Source organism: Dipodomys merriami, unplaced genomic scaffold, assembly GCF_024711535.1.
Source record: "Dipodomys merriami isolate MVZ:Mamm:240054 unplaced genomic scaffold, mDipMer1.0.p SCAF_46, whole genome shotgun sequence".
NCBI classification, from domain to species: domain Eukaryota; kingdom Metazoa; phylum Chordata; class Mammalia; order Rodentia; family Heteromyidae; genus Dipodomys; species Dipodomys merriami.
The window spans coordinates 206,275-225,895 of record NW_027206024.1 but is presented as its reverse complement, the minus strand read 5'-3'; the positions used below and the strand labels follow the sequence as shown (position 1 = coordinate 225,895).

General features: G+C 40.7%; 1 pseudogene; it reads right to left on the bottom strand.

Annotated features, from left to right (window-relative positions):
• Positions 1-2,702: 2,702 nt before the first annotated feature.
• Positions 2,703-19,621, bottom strand: part of LOC138808609 (tubulin beta-2 chain-like) — a 113,648-nt pseudogene continuing 96,729 nt past the window's right edge.

Below are 19,621 nucleotides of genomic sequence, written 5' to 3'. Positions count from 1 at the left end.
GTAAACTTGTTCAACCACTTTGGAAAGCAGTATGGAGGTTCCTCAAAAGACTTCACATAGACCTCCCCTATGACCCAGCAATCCCAATTTTGGGAATTTACCCAAATATTTACAAACAAGACCACACTAAAGCTTCCAGCACAACTATGTTTATTGCAGCATTATTTACCATAGCTAAGATATGGAACCAACCCAGATGCCCTTTAGTAGATGAATGGATCAAGAAAATGTGGTATATATACACAATGGAATTCTATGCCTCCATCAAAAAGAATGACATTGCCCCCTTTGTTAGGAAATGGAATAACTTGGAAAAAATATATTAAGTGAAGTAAGCCAGGCACAAAGAAACACAGGTCCCATGGTTTCCCTTATTTGTAATATCTAGTATATGTATGAGTCAAGTGGAAAAAGTAAGATAATGTGATGTTAGGAAAATGAATCCTTAGATAAGTATCTTAATGTTTTTTTTCTTTCATGCGTGTGTTTCTAATGCATTTATAAGATTATTTCTTTGTTGCTTTGTATGTCCCTCCCCCCACAGTATAACCCCCGCTTTCAATATATTTGATGTCAGTATAACTTGTGGAGGAGATGGGGAAAAACAAGTCGTTTAAGGATTCAGGTGGACCTGTTGCAACAATGAAAAGTACAAATTGTCATGTCAAAAACGAGCTTTACAATGTCGGTGGGGGGGAGATGGGGAAGGATTGGGTGGGCGGGGAGGGGGAGGCTGGGAAGGGAGGTGAAGGGTAAACAAAGGAGGAGGCTGCAATGCTTGGTAAGAAATGTATTCATTACCTTGCCCATGTAATTGTAACCCCTCTGTACAGTATGTTCACAAATAAAATAAAATTTAAAAAATATTCTTAGTCAAATACTGGTAGATATGCTAGGTGGGACCTCCATCACAGCTTGGCCTCAATCCTTAAACCACTGAGGAGTGAGAGTGCTTTGGCCAGACCTGCCTTCAGTTCTGACCCAGCAGCCTTATTGGGTTTGGGGATCATCCAACCTGATCAGTTCCAGTACTAGAGACCCAGGAATGTCAATTTGCTGGCCAACACCTACTCCCTAGGACTCCCACATTAGAAGCTAATTGCACTTTGATATGCCTTGGGGCAAGGACAGAAAACATCTTGCTTCTAGTCACAGATCACCCCCTGGGGAAGTTTACTTTCTAATGAGTGAGATCAGCTTGGCTTAAAGATCTATACCCCACTCATCTCCACCCTACTCCAACCTCAGGCCTGGTAGAGGAAAGCTTAGGGAAATTACTATTTCCCAACTTTACTAGCAGCAAGGAACTTGCACCTCCCCCAGTTGTATCTTTTCCTTAGAGCTTTCTAAAAGTTGCTAAGTTCCCATAGGTCCTGTTTCTGAATAAAAAGGGGCTTACAGGTTATTGGTGGCCATGGAGGAATGCCTGGCACAGACAACCTACCTGAAGCCTCACTGCAAGAAGAGTGAAAGATTCTGGCAAAAAGAACCCTTGACTGATGTGGCCTCCTGTGAAAACAGAAGTGTTCGAGCTCTTCCTGGCCATTGTAGGTTCTAAGCAATTGAGATTTCCATCTTAGTCATGTAAAGTAACCATACCCAACAGGCTAGCTCCATGCATCCCTTTTGTCCTTACAACTCCCCCTCGGCCTCAGATAGCTTTGAATGCTGGAAAAGTGAGTATGAGAATGGGTCATTGGGCCATGTCTCCCCTTCTCTCCTTCACTTGGAAGGACAGAATCAAGCAGTTCTTGATACACTATGGGGCTGGTCAGCTTTTCACTCCCTCAAAGAGCTAGACACACTTCTGTCCTTAATGTTGCCAGATGCCTTGAGAAACTACCCGGGCAACCAAGATCTTGCACTCATCCTGTGAGTTCTGCTTCACTGTAAACTGAACTGTAAGCACAGGGATCGGGGTTCCTGCTACAGTTTCTGGAGAATGTGACTGCAATCCCTCTGATGGGGCATGAGACAAGAACCTATCATTGTGTGAAGGAGAAGTAGATCTGTAATGACCAGTATTCATAACTGCCTTTTGTGGTTCCATTCCCAAAGAGGAATGTGTAATGGGTGGCAGGTATAGCCAGTCCTGTGTCAGAATAAAGGAGGAAGAGGCCCTGCTACCTCAGTGCCCAGACAAGCCTTGAACGTCAATCCTGTCAGTACTCCAAACATCAAATTGGTACTAGGAAAATTGTAACATCTAGTTTTAGTTTTCTTTCTCTTCAAACTGCTTTTTTGCTACTGGCATGCTATTGAGAGATTGCTAACTTTAAAACTGGGCCAGGGAAAATAAAAAAATATTGGCATTTGTCATACTCCTCTTCAAAATAGCAGGAATACCATGAATTTGAAACTCCTCTTGAGCACCAGTCCTATATTGCTAAGATTAAATCCTGCTGGCCACCTTTATATTTCAAATACATTGAAAGAATAAAAGGGATTCTTAAGAAGAATAAGGACTAAGAGTATAAAATGTATACTTCTTTATTTATATAAATAAGGCTTTCATACAATTATATTTAAAAGAAATCTGTATTTTTACATTCACCACCAGTGAGTTTCTGACAGGAAATGCTGTGCATAATGATACACAGCAAGGATCCCACTCCAGGACAACAGGAGCTCAGGAAAGCACCATTAATTTGAGAAGTAGGCAGGCTCTGACACTCCTGTTGCACTGCTAGCAATGGGAAGTCTTAAACTAGTTCCTCCACCAAGTCTTCTTCAAATTCCCCCTGTTCATCAGCAGTGTCATCTTGGCACTGCTGGTACTCGGACACCAGGTCATTGATATTGTTCTCAGCTTCAGTGAACTCCATCTCATCTATGCCCTCACCTATGTACCAGTGCAAGAATGCATTGCACTGGAACATGGCACTGAACTGCTCTGAGATGCACTTGAAGGGATCCTAGATGGCTATGTTGTTGCCGATGAAGGTGGCCGACATCGTGAGTCTATGTGGGGGTGGGGTGGGGGGGAAAGGAAGGGGGGATGTCACACACAGCCATCTTCACATTGTTGGGGATCCAGTCTCCAACGTAGCTGCTGTTCTTGTTCTGCATGTTGAGCATCTGTTCATCCACCTCTTCATGGACATGCAGCCTCGGAAGATGGCAGCCGCTGTCAGGTAGCAGCCATGGCGGAGATCACAGGTGACCATCAAGTTCTTAGGGTCAAATATCTGCTGGGTGAAGCTCGCGCACTGAGAGAGCATGGTACTGCTGGCTGGCAAGGCTGGCCAGGGGCACAAAGCCAGGCATGAAGAAGTGCAGGCGGGAAAGAGCACCATATTCAAGGCCAGCTTGTGCAGGTGTGCATTCAGCTGGCCAGGGAAGCACAGGCAGATGGTAACCCCGCTGTTGGTGCCTGACACCAGGTGGTTCAGGTTGCCATAGTTGGGCGTGGGCAGCTTCAAGTTACAGAAGCAGATGTTGTACAGGGCCTTGTTGTCGATGCAGAAAGTTTTATCTGCATTTTCCACCAGCTGGTGGACAGAGAAGATCGCGTTGTAGGGTTCCAGCACTGTGTTTGACACCTTTGGGGAGGGCATGACACTAAAGGTGTTCATGGTGTGGTTTGGGTACCCCTCTTGAATATTGTTGAGAATCAGGGTGCCCATGCTTGACCCGGTGCCACCTCCCAAAGAGTGGGCCAGCTAGAAACCCTGTAGATAGTCACACCTTTCTAACTTCCGCCTCACCACATCCAGTACCGGCTCCACCAGCTCAGCTTCCTCTGTGTAGTAGCCCTTGGTCCAGTTATTGGTTGCCCCGCTCTGGCCTATCAGACACAAGCCATGATGGGACACACACTCCAAGAGTATTTACTGTGCCATTTGCATTGTGAAGACAACAGGACTCTTCTGAGCCAACCTTTGCTTTTAATTTAGATAACTTTGGTGAAATAAAGGAAATGTTTTCATTGTATCTGGGACCCTACAAATCACCCAGGTTCTAAAGAAATAAAGACAATGTGGAGGAAGATACATTTTAACCCAAATCAACTACTTGTAGAAATGAAGAACAGAGCCTGCCTCAATACTGGAAATGTAATTAGTTTCACAGGAGGGACAGGAGCCCATTGTGATCATAGGAAAGCTAAGCTGCAAGCACTTGTCTGCACCTTGCTCACACATAGCTGTGCTTTGATTTCTGGTGTCCTGAAGTAGTTCTCTGTTATTGCCGGGCCTTTGAAATGACCAGCAGTGCTGAATCCTTGTTGGAGGCTTTCCCTGATTGCTGATCTTTCCCTTCAGAGGCTTCTATGTCATGGAGGGCTTGCAGAGTTGCACTGATCTGAGCTGTCTGAGTGGCCAGGGGCATGACTCCAGTGGAATGGAATAGGTGGGTTAGGTGAGGACAATATCTAGGTGTATAAAGGCTCAGCCCAGCACTGGAGTGCCTGGATGTTAGGACCCATAGACCATGATGACATACCAAATATGAAGTTGTCTGGCCTGAAGCTCTGGCCAAATGGTCCTGATCTCACTGAGTCTAAGGTTCCAGGCTCTAGGTCCACCATGATGGCCCGAGGAACATATTTTTTGCCTGTGGAGACAAGAGTTGACTTAGGCCTATAATTGACAAGAAACTTAGGGGCAGAGCTTATGATTCTGAGTGACTCTCAGCATTCATTACAGAAATTACAGCATTTGAGACATGGAAACAGAAAAGATTGGTTCAGCCATTGAGGGATTTTTTGAAGAGGAGATTAGCAGTGGTTCTCTCACTTCAGCCCTCCCTTCTTTTCAGGCCTCCTGGTCACTTCCGCCTTTTGCACACCATCCCATCCCTGCCAATCCTCCAGGGCTAGTCAGTCTTTACTGATGCAGTCAATATAAGCTAGCTTATGTGGATTCAGAACAGGCAGAAGAAAGTAGAAATGCATTTGGAAGGTGGATGGAAAATGCCTCTCAACTGTGACTACCCTTTTTGCCCTTTGGCCAATGAGACAGTCATGAGACAATCAAATTGCTTCAGCTTTCTTGTCATCAAGAGGTGATTCAAACTTATGCATTCTCTTTCTTGACACTGTCTCTCAAATTACAGAGGAACAATATGGTAATCTTGCTTCACAAAAAAAAAATGGAAAAGACAACATTGAAGGAAAAGCTCATTGCTTCATGATGAGTGTTGGGCTGTTAAGAGCCAGTTGTCATTGTTGGAGTTTTTTAAAGTTACTCACCCATAAATCCTTACAGGTGTCTTCCTTGCCAAGGTAATTCAAGTGATTGATTGATATTACCCTTTAAAACTTCCATGGAGATGTTGAATATTTTTGTGATTACCATCTTGTTGTGAGATGAAATCCACTTCTGACTTAGTAAGGAATGGACTTGAGAATTCTGATAATTCTCTTAGAACTTCAATTCTGAAGGAAGCTAAATAAATCTTGATAGGATAAGAACAAATATATGTGAACTAATCTTTCCTCTTCATCCCTTTTCCTTCCCCAGTACTGTTAATTGGGCCACTGGCTCCTCTTCTCCAGTTCCAAATGCCTCAGGCCTTAACCCATTCCTTCTCCACCTCCTCGCATTTTTCTCGTCTCCATTCCTGCCAGTTTTCATCTTCAGGTTCACCTTTAATTCACCTGCTATTGTCTCTGCACATTCCAACACTGTAGATTCCACCAAATGTGGCTTGTCAAGGGAAATAATTATACACTATTTTCTTCTCATATACTTGTACTGTACTCTATAGTAAATCCACTGGCTACATAGCATGTACCTGTTATTAAGTATGATGTCATGTAGAGACACTTGAATGTGTGTGGCAGATTATTTGTAGGTTCTATACAAATACTATTTTATATAAAGAACTTGAGTGTGTGAAGATGTTGTTATTGGTGGGGGTCCTCGAGCCCATTCCATGAGGATACTGAGGGGTGATTGAATTTTAAGTAATGGTGCTGTTTTCATACTTCTTTAAATGAACTTATGAACTTATTAAAAGACTATTTTTTCAGCCCTTTGTTTATGGATCAAATCTATAATCCTAGCTAATCAGGAGGCTGAGATCTGAGGATCATGTTTCAGTGTTGGCTCAGAAGGGAAGGAATGTACTTGGAACTCTTATTTCCAATTAACCACACACACACGCGCGCGCGCGCACACACACACACACACACACACACGCACCACAACACAACACAAAGCTAGAAGAGAAGCTCTATCAATTGAGCCACTAGTAGACTTCCATGTGAACAGTGACCTGATTGAGCCTCACAGGTGTCTGCTGGACCAGACATCCATTAAAAGGGCTAAAGGATGCAGATATCTCATACAAGCTGTGTGACATCTCTGATTGGGTCTGGGATGGATATGGCCACAGAATGTCCTATGACCTTGAGAGTCATATAGCTCTCTCCTACAGACAATTAAACCCTGTACAAAGCATCCCAGTAAGTACCTTCCCTTAGGACCCCTCCTGTCTAGCAAGACATTTGATATTCTCTTCTTCAATAAATCATTGCTGTTTTATTCTTCCCTCTGCATCCATGAACTCATTCTTTGAGATCATAGAGACAAAAGATGTGATTCAGTTATTAGGTTTTCAGTATCAACATGATGGCCTGCTTCAAAACAGAACTTTTTTCTGCTTCCTGGGCACCAAAGCTGGTGGATCCTGAATGCTTTTATCTTGAGCCCTTTTTGTGTTGCCACCAAACCTGTGCTAGAGTATCATCAGTGCCCAAGGGACACACCGGGAATGCGTTTGTTCCAATCACACATGGTATACCTAGGTGTTGAGTCTGCAAACATGATGGGTACTCACAGATGTGTGACTTAGTGATGTCAGCCACTCAGCACAAGGTTTCCCTGGACCAGAGTCTCATCTCCATGCATTGATTGGATGATAGGTGAAACCTTTGTTTCTCATACACAGATTATATCCTGATTGTTCCTAGCAAATGAATTCCATAGACCACAGGGGAAACAAGCTGAATCCTTCTTTTAGTCATTTCTTCCCTAACACTGACACATCTGCTCCTTGAAGACACCATGGCCACATACCTCTCAGTAGAGGCTTTCCAAGACCCTACTCCATCATGTCACCCACCCACTTCAGATCTTTTAGCAGCCACTTTCCTCTAATAAACACTTCCCTCACGTCCAGCCTCCCCTATGAAAGTCTTCACTGTTGGGTTTTTATCCTAATGTAGGGGTCACATGCTTAACTATCAAGGTCATGGTTATTTGATATCTTTGGGGTCTACACACAGGACTGCTCAGGGCCATATTGATCCAATGTCTATGGCTCTGTTCACAAGACTGCTCAGTGCCATGGTGATGGGATGTATAGTGTCTGCATATGGGACTGCTCAGGACTATAGTGAATGATGCAGAATATCCATAGAAGGGCACCATTTTCCCATTGAGATTTTCAGCTTTCATTACTTGTGTATAGCTGGTATTCCACACAGCACTCTAAAATCTATGGGAATTTAGGAGAGAGCCTCTTTATCATGAGTTAGCAGAGAATGGAATAAAATAGAATACTCAGCTGTAGTGGTGGTGGCTCTAGCTGGTATTTCTTGATACTCAGCAGACTAAGATCTGAGGATCTAAGTTCAAGGCCAGTCCAGGCAAGAAAATTCAGTGAGATTCTTATCCCTAATTAACCACCAAAAATCCCGAAGTAGAACTATGACTGAAGTGGTAGAGCACTAATCTTCAGCAAAAAAAAATCCAAATCAATGTTTATGCATTAATTTAAGCCTTAGGACCAACACACACACACACACACACACACACACACACACACACACACACACACACACACACACACACAGAGAGAGAGAGAGAGAGAGAGAGAGAGAGAGAGAGACAACCATTTGTCCAGCACTGGTGGCTCACACACCTGTAATCCTAGCTATTTAGGACGCTGAGGTCTGAACTTCAGAGTTTCAATCCAGCCTAGGCAGAAAAGTTTGAGACTTATCTCCAATTAACCACCAGAAACCAGAAGTGGTCCTGTGGCTCAAAGTGCAAAAGCACTAGCCTTGAGGGACAGTGTCTAGGTCCTGAGTTCAAGCCTTTCGACTGACAAGAAAAATAAAATGTAACACCTGGATCAGGTCCTTTGTCTCCTTTGTTTGAGGAAAGAGTCTACAGACAAAAAGGAAGAGGTAAGACAGCATAACTTTATTGAAGGAAAAGACCATCAGAACCCTTGCTAGACAGGAGAGGCCCATGGGAGGGAAGGCACTAGTTGGTGTGGGTTATGTAGGTATTAATGAGGTGTCTTTAGGAATGAACTATATGTCTCTCAAGACCATTGGACAGTCTGCAGGTCATATCACTCCCCAGGCCTAGTCAGAAGCTCCACAAAGCCAACCCAAGATCTTTATGCATTCTTTAGTCCTTCTGAGTAAGTTATAATTTTGGTACCTACCTCTGGGGTATAGTCACCTCATCACAGTGTTCATTGTTCCAGGGGCGATGGGCCATGATATGATGTCAAGGAGCCTGCACACAGGACTGCTCAAGGCCAAAGTAAAAGAGAACTTCTATGGGAGAGAGACTTTGCCTCCATTGCACAGACATGCTCTTTTTATGCTCTGATAACTCTGGGCGGTTTTTCCATGTTTTCTCATTTTTTTCTCCAATGCTTTAGATGGAAACCAGGACATCATGCATGTAAGGCACGCACTTTCCCATTGCACTTATATTTCTTTCCTTGGATTTGTTTTTAAATGAGCAGTAGATTTCATCTTTGTGTATAGGAAAATAGTTATCAAATATCTCCATTTTAAAGGTTTCAGCTGATGAAGTAGCACAGTATTTTTTATAATCTAAAATAGAGATATTCTGCCTTGGATATGTCCAGAGGCCTCAAACATAAAAAGGCTTGGGATAACTGCTGTGCAATTGGAAAGGCCAGGTTGAAGCCTTTTCCTTTTGCTCCAGCTTGCTGTTGCACCAGTGCTCCTTTCACCAGAAATGCTCATTTTCTCCATTTCTGCTCTTTGACACTTAGCTAGAGGAGTCAGCTCCAGCCCTCTGAGAACTCTCTATGGGGGTGCGGAGTGGGGATTCCAGTATGGGAGAGGGCTTCTCTTCCCCCTCCATCTTTTGTGCTGGTCTTGGGCTTGATCTCAGGGACTGGCTCAGTCAGTTTTTCTGTTTGTTTATTTTTTCTTGTTTGTTTGATTTTTAGTCAAGAGCAGAACTTAGGCAACAGTTTCACTTCCAGATATTTGGGCTCCTAATTAGTGATGAGTCTCATGAACTTCCCTACAAAGGCTGGCTTTGAACCTCATTCCTCAGATGTTTGCCTCATGAATAACGTGGATTATAAGCATGAGTCACAATCACCTGGCAGAGAGAGGGGTCTTCTTTCAGATATACCGACTACACAGTGACAAAGATCAAGAGGGGTAGCCTCTTTGTTTCAGCTGACCCAACCTTTTTCCATCACATCCAGCGTCAGCCCTGTACCAGCTATGGAGAAGAGCTTGGTGCTTCTTCAGGCCTGATCTGAATTAATTCATTGATCATACTAATAATAAATAAAATATTTCATGAGTATGTTTGTCTTCTCACCAACAGGAACGGATCTAGAAATCAAGAATCATTTATACCTTAGCTTTCCAACTCCAGAATGTAGAAAATTACTCACGTTGCATATGCCTTTCTTTACTAAGTGAATTAGATCAGAGCAGCCTTCACATGTGCTTCTCACCCAGTGGAGATGATAACAAGGTAGCAAGATGTTGGGCAGTCTTGTATAGAAATTGGGCAAGGACCATAAAAACAAACACATTTTGACTTTGAAAGGCTGGAACAAAATCTACAAAGCAACGGTCCCCATAAACAGGCAGGAGTAGCAATACTAATATCAGATAAAATAGACTTCAAATTAAAATTAGTTAGAAGAGATAAAGAAGGTCGCTACATACTAATGAAGGGATCTCTCCTTCAGGAGGATAGTACAATTGTAAATAGTTATTCGCCAAACAACGGAACACCCAAATTTATCCGAGAAACACTCCTTTCTCTCAAATCTCATATAGATCTAAAAACATTATTGTTGGGGACTTTAACACACCACTATCGCCACTACATAGATCAACTCAGCAAAAACTCAACATAGAAACCGCAGACCTAAACAGCTGCATAGATCAACTAGATTTAACAGACATCTACTGAATATTTCACCTAGCAGCATCAGAATACACGTTTTTCTCAGCAGCACATGGAACATTTTCCAAAATAGACTACATTTTAGGTCACAAAGCAAATTTGTCCAAATTCAGAAACATTGAAGTTATACCTTGCATTCTCTGAGACCACAAGGGAATAAAATTAGAACTCAACACCAAAAGCCACCAAAGAAAGTCCTGTAACATATGGAGGCTGAACAACACACTGTTGAACCACCAGGTGGTCATGGAAGAGATTAGAAACAAAATTCAATTGTTCATGATATTCAAAAAAAAATGAGCACACAAACTACCAGCTTCTCTGGGACACAGCAAAGACAGTACTCAGAGGCAAGTTTATAGATCTGAGTTCCTACATCAACAAATTGGAGAGAGCTGAAACCAACAATTTAATGAGACAGCTGAGCTTCCTTGAAAAAGACCAGCAAGATAAACCCAATCCAGTAGATGGAAAGAAATAAAGAAAGTTAAATCAGAAATAAATGAATTAGAATCCAAAAAAATCATAGAAAGAATCAACAAAACAAAGAGTTGGTTCTTCAAAAACATTAACAAAATTGAGAGACCCTTAGCAAATCTTATCAGAAAAAGAAGAGAACACACCTAAATAAATAAACTCAGAGATGAGAATGGTAACATCACCACTGAAACAACCAAGATTCAGAATATTATAAGGGAATATTTCTCAAAACTTTATGCTTATAAGTTTGAGAACTTGCCAAAAATGGACCTTTTCCTAGCAAATATCGACATGCAGAGACTAAACCAAGATGAGTTAAACCATCTTAACAGGCCCATATCAAGAATTGAAGTAGTAATAGCAATCAGAGACCTCCTTTCTGCTGTTTTACAGCGGAATTCTACAAGGCCTTCAAAGCAGAAATCACACGAGTACTCATTAAACACTTCAATGAAATTAAAGAGAAAGTTCACTACAGAATTCATTCTATGAAGCTATAATAACCATCTTCCCAAATCCAGGCAGGGACTCATCAAAGAAAGAACTATAGACCCATATCTTTGATGAACACTGATGCCAAACTTCTCAACAAAATTTTGGCAAATCAGCTTCAACAATTCATCCAAAAACATCATACAGCACAATCAAACAGGATTCATTTCAGGGATGCAGTGCTGGTTCAATATACGCAAATCAATAAACATAATTCATCACATCAACAAGGGTAAGGACAAGAACCACATGATTATCTCAATAGATGCAGAAAAAACATTTGACAAGATCCACCACCCCTTTTGAAGGTTCTGGAAAAATTAGGAATCCATGGAACATTCCTCAATACAATAAAGGCTGTATAAGACAAACCTACAGCCAGTATTATACTCAATTGTGAAAAACTAAAGCCATTTACTCTAAACTCAGGAAAGAAACAAGGATGCTCACTCTCTCCTCTACTCTTCAATCTAGTATTAGAATGCTTAGTTACAGCAATAAGACAAGATGCAAACATAAAGGGAATACAAATAGGGAAAGAAGTAAAACTCTCCCTCTTTGAATATGAGGTGATCTTGTATTTTAAGAATTCCATGGACTCTGCTCCCAAATTACTCATGGTGATTAAAAACTTTGGCAAAGTAGCAAGGTATAAAATTAATCCCCCAATATCAATGGCTTTTCTATATGCCAACAAGGGGAAAAGTGTGGCTAAAATCAGGAAAACAGCTCCATTCAGAATAGCCCTACAAAAAATAAAATAACTAGGAATTAACTTAACCAAACAAGTGAAGGACCTCTATGATGAAAACTTTAAAAACCTGAAAATGGAAATCGAAACAGAACTTAGAAAGTGACAAAAAACTCCCATGCTCCTGGATTGGAAAGATCAACATCGTCAAAATGGCAATACTTCCCAAGGCTATCTACAAATTCAATGCGATATCTATCAACATTCCAACCTCATTCTTCAAGGAAATAGAAGAGGCAATCTAAAAATTCATATGGAACAATAAAAGACCCAGAATAGCAAAAACGATCCTTAACAGAAAGAACACTGCTGGAGGAATATCAATACCAAATTTCAAACTCTACTATAAAGCCATAGTAATCAAAACAGCTTGGTATTGGCACAAGAACAGACCTCAGGACCAATGGAATAGAATTGAAAACACAGAAATGAACCTACAGACCTATAGCCATCTAATCTTTGATAAGGGAGCTAAAAAAAATAGAATGAAAGAAAGACAGCCTCTTCAGTAAATGGTGCTGGCAAAAATGGTTAACTAGTTGTAGAAAATTAAGCTAGATTGTTATCTATCTCCCTGCACCAGAATCAACTCCAAATGGATCAAATATCTCAGAGTCAAAGCAGACACTCTGAAAACTTTACAGGATGGAGTAGGAGAAACCGTAGGTCTCCTTGGCACAGGCCAAAATTTTCTTAATAGATACCCAGAAACACAAGAAATCAAAGAAAAGTTGGACAAATAGGATTGCATGAAAGTGCATAGCTTCTGTATGGCAAAGGACATAGTTCGCAAGATTAATAGAAAGCCCACGGATTGGGAGAAGATCTTCACTATCCTTACAACAGACAAGGGTCTTATATCTGAAATATACCTGGAACTCAATAAATTAAATCCCCCAACAACAAATCTTCAAAGAAACACCTCCCCAATAAATAAGTGGGCTAAAGACGTAAAGGGAAAATTCTCTGAATAGGAAAGAAGAATGGCCAATAGACACATGCTCAACCTCTCTAGCCATAAAAGTAATGCAAATCAAAAAAATATTGATATACCACCTCACACCAGTTAGAATGTCTATAATCAAGAAGTCTAATTACAACAGATGCTGGAGGGGATGTGGACAGAAGGGAACCTTACTGCATTGTTGGTGGGAGTGTAAACTTGTTCAACAACTTTGGAAAGCAGTATGGAGCTTGCTCAAAATACTCCACATAGAGCTGCAATCCCACTTTTGGGCATTTACCCAAACGTTCACAATCAACAACACACTAAAGCTCCCAGCACAACTATGTTTACTGCAGCATTATTTACCATTGCTAAGATATGGAACCAACCCAGATGCCCCTTGGTAGATGAATGGATCAAGAAAATGTGGTATATATACACAATAGAATTCTATGCCTCCATCAGAAAGAATGGAATTGCCCCATTTGTTAGGAATTGGAAAGACTTCGAAAAAAATATATTAAGTGAAGTAAGCCAGGCCCAAAGAATCATAGGTCCCATGGTTTCCCTTATTTGCAATAACTAGTATATGTCTGAGTCAACCAGAAAAGGTCAGATAAGTTGATGTTAGGGGAATTAACCCCAAGGTATGTATTCAGATGTTTTTTGGTTTTTTTTTCCTTTCATGCAATTGTTTCTATCATATTTACAAGATTATTTCTATGTTGCTTTGTATGTCCCTCCACCACAGTATAACCCATACTTTCACTGTTTTTGATGTTGGGATAATTTGTGGAGGAGAAGTGAAAAAACAAATCGTTTAACTAGGGATACAGGTGGACCCATTGCACCAATGAGATGTACAAGTTGTTATGTCGAAAAACGAACTTAACAACTTGGGGGAGGATCGGTTGGGGGGAGGAGAGGAGTATGGGAAGGGATGGGAAGGGGAAAGGAGGAGTCAACAATGCATGGTAAGAAATGTACTCGTTATCTTGCCCATGTAATTGTAACTCCTCTGTATGGAATTTTCATAGTAAAAAAAGTAAAAAATAAAATAAAATAAAATAAAAAGATGTTGGAAAGGGTGGCTCGTCTGAAATCTGAGCTACTCAGGAGGACAAGATCTGAGGTTTGAGGTTTGAAGCCAGCCATAGCCAAAAACTGACACTTTTGTCTCCAGTAAACCAACAAAAAACCTCAAGTGTATCTCAAGTGACAGACCCCTAGCCTTGAGCACAAAAGTGAAGAGAGAGTATAAGGCCAAAAATTCAAGCCCTAGGGCCATCACACACATATACACGCACACACACACACTCACACACTCACAGAGTGGGAGAAGCTACGTGGACTAAATGAACAATTGGGACTCTGCCAGTGGTTTTTTGTTTTGTTTGTTTGCTTTTGTTGGTCATGGGGCTTGAAGTCTGATGCTAGGCACTGTCCCTCAGGTCTTCAGCTCAAGGCAAATGCTCTACCACTTGAGCCATAGCGCCACTTCTGGTTTTCTGGTGGTTTATTGGAGATAAGAGTCTCACGGACCGGGCACCAGTGGCTCATGCCTGTAAACCCATGGTTTCCCTTATTTGCAATATCTAGTATATGTATGAGTCAAGCTGAAAAGGTCAAATAATGTGATGTTAGGAAAATGAACCCTTAGATATGTATTTTAATGTTTTTTCTTTCATGCATGTGTTTCTAACGCATTTATAAGATTATTTCTTTGTTGCTTTCTATGTCCCTCCCCCACAATATAACCCCCGCTATCACTATATTTGATGTCAGTATAACTTGTGGAGGAGATGGGGGAAAAAAAGTCGTTTAAGGATTCAGGTGGACCTGTTGCAACAATGAGAAGTGCAAGTTGTCATGTCAAAAACGAGCTTTACAACGTCGTGGGGCGGGGGGAAGGATTGAGTGGGGGGAGAGGGGGGAGGCTGGGAAGGGATGTGAAAGGTAAACAAAGGAGGAGGCTGCAATGCTTGGTAAGAAATGTATGCATTATCCTGCCCATGTAATTGTAACCCCTCTGTACAGTATGTTCACAAATAAAATTAAAAAAAATAAAAAAAAGAGTCTCACGGACCGGGCACCGGTGGCTCATGCTTGTAATCCTAGCTACTCAGGATGCTGAGATCTGTGGAATGCGGTTCAAAGCCAGCCCAGGCAGGAAAGTCCGTGAGACTCTTATCTCCAATAAACCACTAGAAAACCAGAAGTGGTGTTGTGGCTTAAGCGGTAGAGTGCTCACCTTGAGCTGAAGAGCTGAGGGATAGCGCCCAGGCCCAGAGTTCAAGTCCCATGACGGAACAACAACAATAAAAAAGAGTCTCATGGACTTTTCTGCCTAGGCTGGTTTTGAACCATGATCCTCAGATTCAGCCTCTTGAGTAGTTAAGATTGCAGCCATGAACGACTGGCACCCAGCTATGCCAGTGTTTTTAATGATCTCCTTCCCTCATGAGTTCTGCTTGAGAATGTGGCTTCTGCCTTTGGACAGTGGCCACCGGTAGCACTAGCTCTGGTCAAATCCAGGAAGGAATTTCTGAAGCTTCTCTGACCCTGTGTACCCAGGCACCCTCACCACCAGCCCTCGCTGCCAACAGGAATGAGTAATGAACAATCACATGACCAGATGAAGTGCAGAAAATTCCATGCTTAGTGATCTTTTACTCTAAATAGCATTTTTAAAAGAAACATTTGGTAACACAATGAAGAGACAAAGGTCAAGGGGGGAACCAATACAACAACAATATAAACAAAACAATATGTTGGAAATGATCTGTACAACTTGGGGCTGGGTGATGGGGGTAGAGAAAGCAGGAGAAAATTGAGGGATGGGGTAACAAGTTTGTCAAGAAATGTATTTATTACCTTATGTAACACTAAACTGTACATCATCTTGACAATAAAAATAAATAAATAAAAATGTATAAATAAAAGGAAAATTTCAGCATAGCAGACTGGGAGTGAAAAGTCATGTTTATGAAAGCAGAGTCAAACAAGAATAGTTTCTTAGGTTAGTGAAGGAAAAGATGATGTCATATTCATTTTTATATTACTCAGCCTCAGAAGACAATGAGCACATACTTAAACATACATTTTATGCGAGGCACTATTGTCTCATGGATACAATTCTAGCTACTCAGGAAGCTGACATCTGAGGACCAACGTTCAAAGTCAGCATAGGCTGACAAGTTTTCAAGACTGTTATCTCCAATTAACTAGCAAAAATAATGATACTAGAGGCATAACTATATGGCATAGCACCAGCCACAAGCCAAAACAAAATAAAACAAAGAACCCCAGTAAGAATGAGAGATCCATTTTTCAAGACCTAATAGTGGGACACACACACACACACACACACACACACACACACACACACACACACACACACACACAGAGGTAAGCAGGATGCTATCACTGTATGCCAGAGATTAACTTGTAGGTATGCTAGAAACTACTTCTCAGGAGATCTCTCCCAACCCTGAGCAAAGGACAGGCTCTCTGAGAAGATCCTCTCTTCCCCTGGCAAGTCCCACATATGCACAGCCCTCTGTCCTCCAATTAAATCACTTTGTTTTGTGTTTGCTCTTATGTGGTCTTGAACTCAGGACCTTTTACTGTGATGTAGCTTATTCACCTTTTCAGTGCTTACTTGGAAATAAGAGTCTCATAAACTTTCTTCCTAAGACTGGCTTTCAATCTCTTATCTTTAGATCTCAGACTTAGTACCTAGGGTTACAGGTGTGAGAAATGAGTGCATGACCTCTAAACTATTTTTAAGCCTTAAATTTCTTTTTTGTGCATTCATGGTCCCCCCTCTTCTTTTCAATGGCAGTCTCTGTGGTTTTCTGACTCATTTCCTTTGGCATTCAGTGATATCAGTAACCAGATCTCTGATGGTGGGACAAATCTCATTGTTTGATAGACATACAAGGAAAAAGTTGGGGCTTGAAATTTTTCCCCAGTAACAGGAGATTAAAAACTTGGTGAGGATAGGAGTAGAGAGGTGGTCGTTAGGATTCTAAGGTGTATTAGTTAATATTGTTTAAAAAGAAATTAGGATATACTTACATAATTTTTCCAATTTTTAATGCTACTCATTAAAATCATATTCATTATGGTTCGGACCTGGAATGTCTCCAAAAAGGAGTCATCCATTGTAGCGATTAATGTTCAGAGATGCAGCTTCAGTGAAGTAATTGCATTTGAGTGCTCTGTCCTCATCAGTAAGTAAATCCATTGTTAAGTTCCTAATTTGATAGACTTTTGGAAGCGATGGAATCTTTGAAGGTTAAAAGACCTAGTTGAAAGACCTGGGGTTTTAAAAGTGATATCCTTTCCTGGCCTGTTCCTCTCATTTATCCTCGTGCTCTGTTTGATTCCTATTTGGTCCATGAGCTGAGTAGCTTTTTCTTAACACATGCTTCCACCACAATGTGGCAGACTCTCTGGAATCTTCCCAGATTCATCAAAGGACAAAGCTGCCCTTGAGTGTGTTTACCACAATGATAAAAATAGGTAAATCTGTCATTTTTGGAGGTTAATTGCTTTTAATTAGAACAGTGATTCTCAGAGTATGGCTCAAACCTACATCATCAGCACTGAGGAATTGTCAGAACTGTCCGGTTTTTTGTCTTTTAATATTTTTTGGTAGTTCTGAGGTTTGAATGAAGGATTTTACACATTGTAGGTAGTCACTCTAGCAATTTGAGCCATGCCTTTTAAACTTTAGTTATTTTTCCTATAAGGTTCTATGTTTACAACCCCAAGGCAAGCCTCAAACCATTATCGTATCATCTAGCTTTCTGAGTTGTTGGATTTACAGGTGGGTTTGATCCTGAGATAGGATCTTGATAATATTTTTTCTGAGTTGGCCTTGCTTCCGAAGTAGCTGAGATTATTGGCTAATGCAAACCCAAATTGTTGGCTGTCCTTTTCCTTTGCCCCAGATAAGCTAATTAGAGAAGAAGGGTAAGAGTGAGCCTATCCAAATGATTTTGGGGAAATGTAGATTAAATGTAGATTGGATTTGCAGGAACTGTGTTGAGGACTGCTTTAGTAGAAATTTAAAAAAATATTCTAAGGATGATAAAGGCTGATTTTTGAAGAGATATGAGTGATGGAAAAACATGTTTATCACTCTTTAATTTGTTATCTGTCCCTTCACAAACATGTGACATCCAAAGCTGGCAAAACTATGTCCATATTGTCAAACATAGCTAACATCCTGTCCACACACAGCCAGCAGGCAGCAGATATCCATTATTAAGTTAACATGCATAATTGAATAATAGTAGAATATTAAACTATTATTTCAGTCTTTATTAGAAAGACAGTCAGCAATGTAGGCCCATATAGTTCAAGCATTTGTGTGTCTTAAATCATTTAAATAAGGATACAGTTGGACTCATTGCAACAATGAGATGTACAACTCCTTATGTCGAAAACGAACTTTACAACTGTGATGGGGGAGGAGGATTAGGAGGCGGGGTATGGAGAGGATGGGAAGGAATGGGAAGGGGAAACAAAGGGGGAGACTACAATGCTTGATAAGAACTGTACTCATTATCTTGCCCATCTAATTGTAACCCCTCTGTATAGTATTTTCACAATAAAAAAGTGTACAAAATATCTGGGTTCAAGTTGTAATTAATTAACTTTAATTTTTGTGCCTTTCCTGGGCTTGAATTCAGGGCCTAGACAATGTCCTCATGCATTTTTGCTCAAGATTTGTGCCCTACTGCTTCAGACATGGCTCCACCTCTGGTTTGTTGATGGTTCATTCGAGTTAAGAGTATTACAGACTTTCCTACCCAGACTGGCTATACATATGATTCTCAGATCTTAGTCTCCTGAGTAGCTGGGATTTATGAATATATCATCAGTATCCTGAAAGCTTTTATTATAGAGATCTTAACATGTTCATTTGTATGCAGAATTAGAACAAATCATTATTTTCCTTAAAAGCTTTGATTGCATATTCTAATTATAGCATGTGCATTAATTTTGTTGCTGTCATTAAAAATCCCTACAACTTCGGGGATTTAATTGACTTAAATTTTGTATATCAAAGTGACATATAAGCTTGGTACTGGTGGTTCGCACCTGTAATCTATAGGTCTCTGGGTTCATTTCATTTCTGATTTTTCAATTCTATTCCATTAGTCCTGAGGTCTGTTCTTATGCCAATACCAAGCTGTTTTGATTACTATGGCTTTATAGTAGTTTGAAATTTGGTATTGATATTCCTCCAGCAGTGTTCTTTCCGTTGAGGAGCGTTTTTGCTATTCGGGGTCTTTTATTGTTTCACATGAATTTTTGGATTGCCTCTTCTATTTCCTTGAAGAATGAGTTTGGAATTTTGATAGGTATCGCGTTGAATTTATAGATAGCCTTGGGAAGTATTGCCATTTTCACGATGTTACTCTTCCCAATCCAGGAGCATGGGAGGTTTTGCTATTTTTGAAGTTCTGTTTTGATTTCCTTTTTCAAGATTTTAAAGTTTTCATCATAGAGGTCCTTCACCTCTTTGGTTAAGTTAATTCCTAGGTATTTTATTTTTTGTGGGGCTATTACAAATGGAGTTGCTTTCCTAATTTCAGCCAAAGTTTTCTCATTGTTGGCATACAGAAAAGCCATTGATTTTGGGGGGTTAATTTTATACCCTTCTACCTTCCGAAAGTTTTGAATCAGCTTGAGTAATTTGGGAGTGGAGTCTATGGGATTCTTTAAATACAAGATCATGTCATCTGCAAAGAGGGAGAGTTTTATTTCTTCTTTCACTATTTG